General features: G+C 31.0%; 1 long non-coding RNA gene and 1 other non-coding gene across 2 annotated transcripts; one reads left to right on the plus strand and one right to left on the minus strand.

The window, feature by feature from the left end:
• Window positions 1–3,697: 3,697 nt before the first annotated feature.
• On the plus strand, window positions 3,698–4,118 carry LOC131180268 (uncharacterized). Its single transcript, XR_009149058.1, has 2 exons — window positions 3,698–3,729; window positions 3,852–4,118. It is a non-coding gene; the product is annotated as an uncharacterized LOC131180268 (long non-coding RNA).
• Window positions 4,119–6,091: 1,973 nt separating this feature from the next.
• Window positions 6,092–6,198, minus strand: LOC131180406 (small nucleolar RNA R71). Its single transcript, XR_009149181.1, has one exon. It is a non-coding gene; the product is annotated as a small nucleolar RNA R71 (small nucleolar RNA).
• Window positions 6,199–8,160: the final 1,962 nt, after the last annotated feature.

Here is an 8,160-nt window from a genome sequence, read left to right on the forward strand (position 1 = left end):
GTGAAAATTTTATAAAATATTTAATTTTAGATGAAAATAGTATGCATTGACTTAAACAAAAAAATATTACAATTTTATCCTTGAAAGTGACATGACCAAAGTGTTATTTACACCATATTTCTTTTGTGAAAATAAATAATATATATATATATATATATATATATATATATATTAATTATGTATGGATTACTGTATAAGATTGAGCTGCGCCCCCTTAATTACTGTACACTCTATATAGTTGAGTTAAACTCTTATAATTTATATTATATTATGTTTTATGGGCTTTGAATTTGACCTTCTTTGAGATTTTAGTAACAATAAAACTTAATATGAGTTTTTTGGGTTTTATATTGGCCTAAGTAGATAGCCTATTGAGTCGAGTCATGACAGATAATGAGTTACAAGTGGCTCAAGCAGCTAAGTTAGCTCCAATTGAGGGTGTATAATGAAACCACTAAACCAACAAATACCCTAATAAATCTAAATCGAAATTAGTGATTTTATATATTTAAATACTTATTATGGTTTGAAAATAATTATACTGAATTTTCAGTTTCAGTTTCGAATTTACATAGTAAAAAATTTAACTTGTGAATACCTTATTTATTTTTATTTTTTTATTTTTTTTTACTAATAATACATTTTGAATTAATATTTGTTTTTTAATTAGTGTATATAAAAGGTTTAAAGAGTTTAATTATAAAAGTCTAGAAAGTATTAAAAGAAGTAAAAATCATAAAAATCGAATCTAACCTGCTTAATGTGAAATCCAAATATATATAGTTTTTTAATTTTGATTTGAATACTGTAAAAACCAACTTTGTCAGTTTGGTTTAAGGAAATACAAAAAACTTATCCAAACCAATCCATCTACGGCCCTAGCTCCAATGGCGAATCTAAAAAAATATATTTTTGTTAATATATAAAATAAATAATAAAATATTATTGAAAATTATAAATATAATATTAATATCTTATAATTAAACTCAACAAAATTTAATATCTTGAAAATTATAAAAAAAAATTATATTATGATTATTATTATTATTATCAAATACATATCTAAGTAACTACAAGTCATTTACCAATTTATCACACCTACAATTATACTATTTTATCTTAATAAAATTATAATTAAAAAAAATTATTAAAATTTTAAAAGAAAATAAACTTTTGAACGCAACATGATTTTTTTATCTCAATTAATTTTAAATTTTATTAAAAAATAATTTAATAATTAAATTTATTAAGGGTCAATATGTATATATGCACAAAAAAAACTTAAAAAAAAGGGTCAATTGACTATTTTTTACTCTCCATCCGCCACTAGTTAAATGAACTAGAAACAGAGAGGTGATAAATCAAATTGGCATTCTGAAGCGACTTGAAGCTACTTTCTGGGACTCCCGTTTGAAATCTGTTTTCAGATTAATAAAAATATTTAGTGCAACTTGTGTAGTTCTACCTAATATTTTTTATGAAGGGAAATGTGGAGATGCAGATGCAACATAGCAGATAATTACATCTTTTGAACATTTCTTCTCTTACATATGTTATGAAAAAGTTTGAAAATAATTGATGCAACTCATCAATCTTTGCAATGTGAATCACAAAATATTATGAATGTTATGCGTCTCGTATCATAAATGAGCTATTGGAATTCTCTTCCTTGACCTTAAAAACCTTTTGTGCTCATATTCAAAGTTAGCCGTCAAGTTGTTTCCAGCCAGTAGTAACTAATCATGATATGCAATCACATCCATGTCCTTATCTTCACAATGGGAGTGGTGTGCCAAGGAGACTGTAGACCAACTTGCTTTGTTAGAATTGACATGGGCAGAGAGATTCTGTTGTTATCTTTTAATATGTTCCTTTACTCTTATTGCGCTTGGTGATCTTTATTATTCTGAGGTTGTTCTTTGGGGTATTCTTTCAATCAGCAGTCTGCGCAGGTTTTTGAGTGCAAGGGGTTAGCTCTTTCGCAAATTATTAAGTGGAGTCTGTCATGGGCCTAGGTATTAGTACTTACTAGAGATTGTGTGACATGGTTTAAACTCTTTCTAGATAAGTCAGCTAGAAGAATCTAACAATAATTTATAGATCAAAAAGAGTATTATATTAGCATGGAGCTTTAGTAAGTTCGTTGGGAAAACATCACAAACATCTTTTATAGATAAGCATCACAAGTATAATAAGCACATCAAACGATGAGGTAAGAACATTCAATGATCATGCTAATTCTTTCACGCATATAGCATAATCAATACAAGGAGACGAGCACTTCTTACATCACTTGTAGGCAGGGAATAAACCTATAAGGAGTAAAGGGATATGAATTCAACAATCGGTGATTAGCTAGGCCTAGTACTAGTTAACTAGTCACTCTACCCTAAAGAATATTAGGGACACAATGAGGTATGGTACGAGGAAACATCACTATAATTGAGCCATCATACCTTAGAATTACATAAAATATCACCATACTTGAGCCACCATGCCCTAGAATTACATAAATAGAAAATAAATATAAAATATTTCCTTTAGTTCCTAAATATTATATTTTACTATCCAAATTTTCTATCATTTGACACACTCATTACATATGCACATTTACCTTTATTTACAAAATAATGGATCTCACCTTTCTAATTTTATAAAGCAAGTACTTTTATATGAATATTCGACACACTATTTTTAGTGTATTGTGTGTAATTTATAAATTGTCCATGCATTTTGGCCTTGAGTGGTTCAACAATTAAGTATTTTCTTTCATTTCTTCTCTTTTATTCATAAATCTTGCTGCTTATTAAAAAATTAAAATTATTTATATAGGAATCAGGAGATAACAGTACATACTGCTTGTTGAGGTGAAAAGTTTTCGTGAATTGTGCATATTGATATTCTAGATTTGGCTGCTCATTATGTTGCAAAAAGAGATCAAGCTTGCCACCAACAAGATGAAATTATAATAGAGCACCATTATTAAGTGAATATCTTTTATCTACCATAGATACTCAACTTCAAAAATTAAATAGAAAGTTTTATTAGAAATTAATGGAGTTACTTTTTTTTTTAGCTTAGCTTTAAATTCATGTGATAAGGCAAACCTTTCAGAATTGATAATATATTTGTCAATTGGAAGAAATATTATCTGCAAGACTTTAATAATTATGAGATACCACAAGTAGAAATTTAACTTAAACATTATTCACATATTCGTGAACATCTGGAGCTTTCAAAAGTTGTTAATTATATTTGAATTATGTTGATATTTGGTGAAAAAAAAATCATAATTTTATTCATTTATCTATAGATTGATAACACTTGTGTTTACTCTTCCAGTTTCTATAACAGCAATGAAGTAATCATTTTCAGTTATAAAATTGATTAAATCTAGACTACATAGAAATTACTGAAAAATTGTGTAGAATATATCATAAATGAACTCCATGATCAACGTCGTGCTCTTATTAATTTGTTAGATTTTCATTTCTTAATGACTGATCAATAAATATTTTTTACTTTATTTTCTAATAATTTTAATCTTTGAAAATATTCATGTGATTAAGGGAAAATTACAATATCCTGTATTGTGGCTTGGCGCATTTGTCAGGTAGAATCTCAAATTAAGTTTGTAACAAAAAAAATAATTTGAATTAAAAAAAAGAGTAAATTACAATTTAGTTTATGAAATTTAGTGATGCATGCATTTTATATCATCATTTAGGAGTAATTTTTGCACATAATTTACCCTTATTCATAGCTATTATTTTAGATATTAGTATATATTTAGTCAATTTTACAATTTTCACATTTCTTAGTTTAATTTTTGGAATTTATTTGTTTTGTAGGTTAAATCTGGAGAAATTTGATGTATTTTGATCAGAGTAGCCATTTGGAGGAGATTAAAATCGAATTGCAAAAAAAAAAAAAAAAAAAAAAAAAAAAAATTTTGAAGTTGAGAAAAAAAAATGGCCGAGAGCGACACAACCCGCGACACAACTGACTCGGCTTATGTCGTTTTTACTGGAAAATTTTTTGACGTGGCATTTCCGTTACTCCAGCCTTTTTACCTCACTTTTTCTAGATCCTTCCCCCTTTTACCCATTCTAGAACAATCCCTTAGCCTATATAAAGACCCATTTTATCACTTTCTTGGGATATAGAGAGCATAGAGAGCAAGGGAGGCATTTTTAGAAATATAGAGAGCATAGAGAGCAAGGGAGGCATTTTTAGAAAGATAGAGAGCATAGAGAGCAAGGGAGGCATTTTTAGAAAGATAGAAAGAGAGCAAGGGAGGAGCATCTTCTGCATCTTCTTCCAAAGCAGAAGAAGGATCAAGTTTCGCACTTTTCTCACAGAGATCCTGCTGCAAATTTCTTGGGTTTTTCTACCCCTTTAGCTTACATTTCCATTATTTCTTCATTTCTTCATTTGGGTTTGTCTTTAAACAATGATTTGTGAGTAGTTGATTGAGATTCTAGAGATGGGTTTGTAAATATTGATTTGTTTTGTGGTTTTGAACTGATTTAGCCATTTAAATGAATATTGTTATATTTTGATTTATTGCTTGTGTGCTTATTTCCTTGCTTGATGAATGGGCCCTCATTAAGTTAAGTTTTAATCCTTAATAGATGGACTGAAAAGTGAATATTGGGGATGGATAATCTTGCAATAAACTTTATTTTCTTGGTGTTAGAAATAAGCTAAGAAGATTAAGGGGAACTTTCCAAAAATCAATTAGAGCATTATTGGGGTTGTTGTTAGATTTGAAATACCGTGAAAGCAGGGTTTGATTTAATGAAAACCAATTTTGAGATGCTTGAAAAGGTTTCAAAAATTTAATAAATGAATACCCTCAAAATTGAAAGTCTCATCTGTTTGGCTAAATTAGGTAAAAACCACATGCAAACAATATTGAAAATCCAATCTCTAGAATCAATTTATTTTTCATTGAAATTAGATATAAATCCTCCAAACCTCATAAATAGCAATTTAAATTTAAATCCAATTTAAATCCAATTTCTATAATCACTTTATTTTTATTTTTATTGAATTTAGATTTAATTTCTCTCAATTTCATAAATAGATATTTCAAATTAATTTTTGGGTAATCTAGTTTAATTAATTTTAGTTAATTGATTGATCTAGTTTTAATTCCTCAAATACCAATTTTAATTCCAAATTTCATTTTACATCTTTAATTTTTGTCTTAATTTTAATTTTTAGATTTTATTTTTAATATCTTTTAATTTTTGTCATTCTAATTTGCTTATACTTTTATTTCCAATTTAAGCACAATTCACTGTGGGATCGATATCAATAATTAAAAATATACTACAGTGACCCGTGCACTAGCGGACAGCGTATCAAGTTTTAGCGCGTTCTTAGGGAATTGTTTGTTTTTTAGTTTGTTTTTACTTGTATTTAGATGATTAGAATTTTTTTTTTCTTGTATTTTCACTATTGTTCCTTGTGTTTTTCAGGTACTTTTCTTGTTTATGAGACGATCGAAAAGCACAAGTGATCTAATTGTTGTTCAACCTGAAATTGAAAAATTACGAGCCAACAAAAGGAGTACAAGAGAAGAAAAGAAGCGAGAAAAGAAGAAAAACAAATATTTGAGCAACAGGAGACAATAGAAAATATGGATAATCAAAAAAAAGCTATAGTTGGAAACAATGAAGAAAATCAGAAAAACTGGCAAAATCCTGTGGTTAATCAAAATTATCATCAAATAAGATCAATGTTAGACTATGCTTTTCCTAGATGTACGATGTGAGAGATAACAGACCTATTATTGGAGCTAATCAATTTGAATTAAAAACCGGTCTTATTCAAATGGTTCAGAATTCACAATTTGGAGGTAGCCCACTTGAAAATCCTCATTCTCATTTGAAGAAATTTTTGATGATATGTGGTACACAAAGACAACCTGGAGTTTCTGATGAAGTTATTCGGCTCACATTATTTCCATTTTCTCTTCGATTCACATTGGAGTGGTATGACTCACTCCCACAAGCTATTATAGCTACTTGGGAGCAAATATCTCAAGCTTTTCTATCTCAATTTTTCCCACAGGAAAACTACTCATTTGAGGAATTTGATGGTAGCTTTTAAACCAAGAGATGATGAAACTTTGTATGAATCTTGGATGAGATTTAAGGAGCTTGAAAGGCAATGTCCTCATCATGAAATACCCAAATGGATGATTGTTCGAATTTCTACACGAGTTACTCCGACATAAGAAACACAATTGATTCACAAGCAGGAGGAGATTTCATGAGAATGACAAGTGAAGAATGCTATGATCTATTAGAGAAGATTGCTCATAATACCCATTTATGGGGAAATCCTAGAGCACTTGAGCCAAAGAAAGCTGGGATCTATGAACTTGACTCAGTTAACTACATGAATGCAAAATTTGATCAGTTGACTCAGCTTCTTAGTGATTTTTGCACAAAGGCAACAACCTCAACTCCTACAACTATGCAACAAGTTGCCTTCACAAATGGAACTCAAAGTTGTGGAGTTGATTATTCTTCTTATGGTGATGATTATTTGCAAGAGCAAGCTGCTTATGCAGGAGGTTATCAACAAAAACCTATGGGAAATTCTTATTCTAATATGAACAACTCAACATGGAGACCACAAGCAACTTTTGCTCAACAAGGCCAAAGCTCAAATTATGCTCATAACCAGCAGTTTATGCAGCAGAACAAGCCTCAATTTCAGCCTCAATTTCAGCCCACAAGGCAGCCACCACCTGGATATCAAGCAAGAGCACAACAATCCCTTCCATCCCATGAACCAAAGCCAACCTTGGAGAACATGATGGAGAAATTTTTTGCTGAACAAAGCAAAATGAATAGCAAATTGGAGGAAGAAATGCAACACATGAGACAAACCATGGATCAATTACAAGTCCACAACCGCATGTTGGAGACTCAATTGGCGCAACAAGCAAGCTCATCAGGAAGCAATTCCTATGGGAAACTACCTAGCCAACCACAAAACCCTCATGAACAATGTAAGTTGGTGACCTTGAGAAGTGGTAAGAAAGTAGGTCAAGAGAGTGAAAACAAGAGAGAAGAAAAAGAAAGCACAAAAGAAGAAAATTCAGTTGAGAGCAAGAAAAATGAAAAAGAAGAAGAAAGCAAAAGTGAGCAAGATGAGGGAGAGAAACCATACATCCCACCTGAACCTTACAAACCCACCCTTCCCTACCCTCAAAGATTCATCAAGCACAAACTAGACAAGCAATTTGGCAAGTTCCTTGAAGTGCTAAAAAAATTGTATATCAATGTGCCATTCACTGAGGCACTATCCCAAATGCCGAGTTATGCCAAGATTTTGAAGGAGATTCTTTCCAAGAAGAGAAGGCTAGAAGATTATGACACCATCAATTTGGGAGAGCAATGCGGTGCTATAATCCGTAAGAAGTTACCTCCCAAACTCAAAGATCCGTGTGTTTTCCATTCCTTGTCATATTGGTGATAAGCAGGTGGCAAATGCCTTATGTGACCTTGGAGCTAGTGTCACCTAATGCCTCTTTCAATATATGAAAAATTGAATATGGGAGAGTTGAAGCCCACAAACATGTATCTCTCATTGGTGACTGCTCAATTAAGTATCCTAAGGCATTCTTGAAAATGTGCCTATCAAGGTTGGAAAATTTTACATTCCGTGGACTTTGTCATTTTGGATATTGAAGAAGAAACAAAAGTTCCTATAATATTGGGAATACCCTTTTTCCCAAAATCTGGTGCATTAATTGATGTAAAGGGTGAGCAATTGACACTTAGAGTGGGAGATGATCAAATGATATTCAACATCAATCCAGCCATGAAAAGAAAACATGAAGAAGTTGAGTCTTGTTTGCGGGTAGACATTATTGATGAGATTGTTCAAGAGCATTTTAGAAAAAGCTATCCACAAGACCCACTTGAAAATTGCTTAGTCCATGGTGGGAGCATTGATGATGATAACATGGCTATTTTTGCGCAATACTTGGAAAGCTCTCCACCACATCCTGAAGCCACAATTTTTCAACTTGAAGGAGTGCAAAATTTGGAGATCAAACCACCATCATTAAAGGTAGAGGATGCCCCAAAGGTAGATCTTAAACCTCTTCCTTCCAACCTCAGGTATGCTTTTCTT

The sequence above is a fragment of the Hevea brasiliensis genome, chromosome 5, assembly GCF_030052815.1.
Source record: "Hevea brasiliensis isolate MT/VB/25A 57/8 chromosome 5, ASM3005281v1, whole genome shotgun sequence".
NCBI lineage: Eukaryota > Viridiplantae > Streptophyta > Magnoliopsida > Malpighiales > Euphorbiaceae > Hevea > Hevea brasiliensis.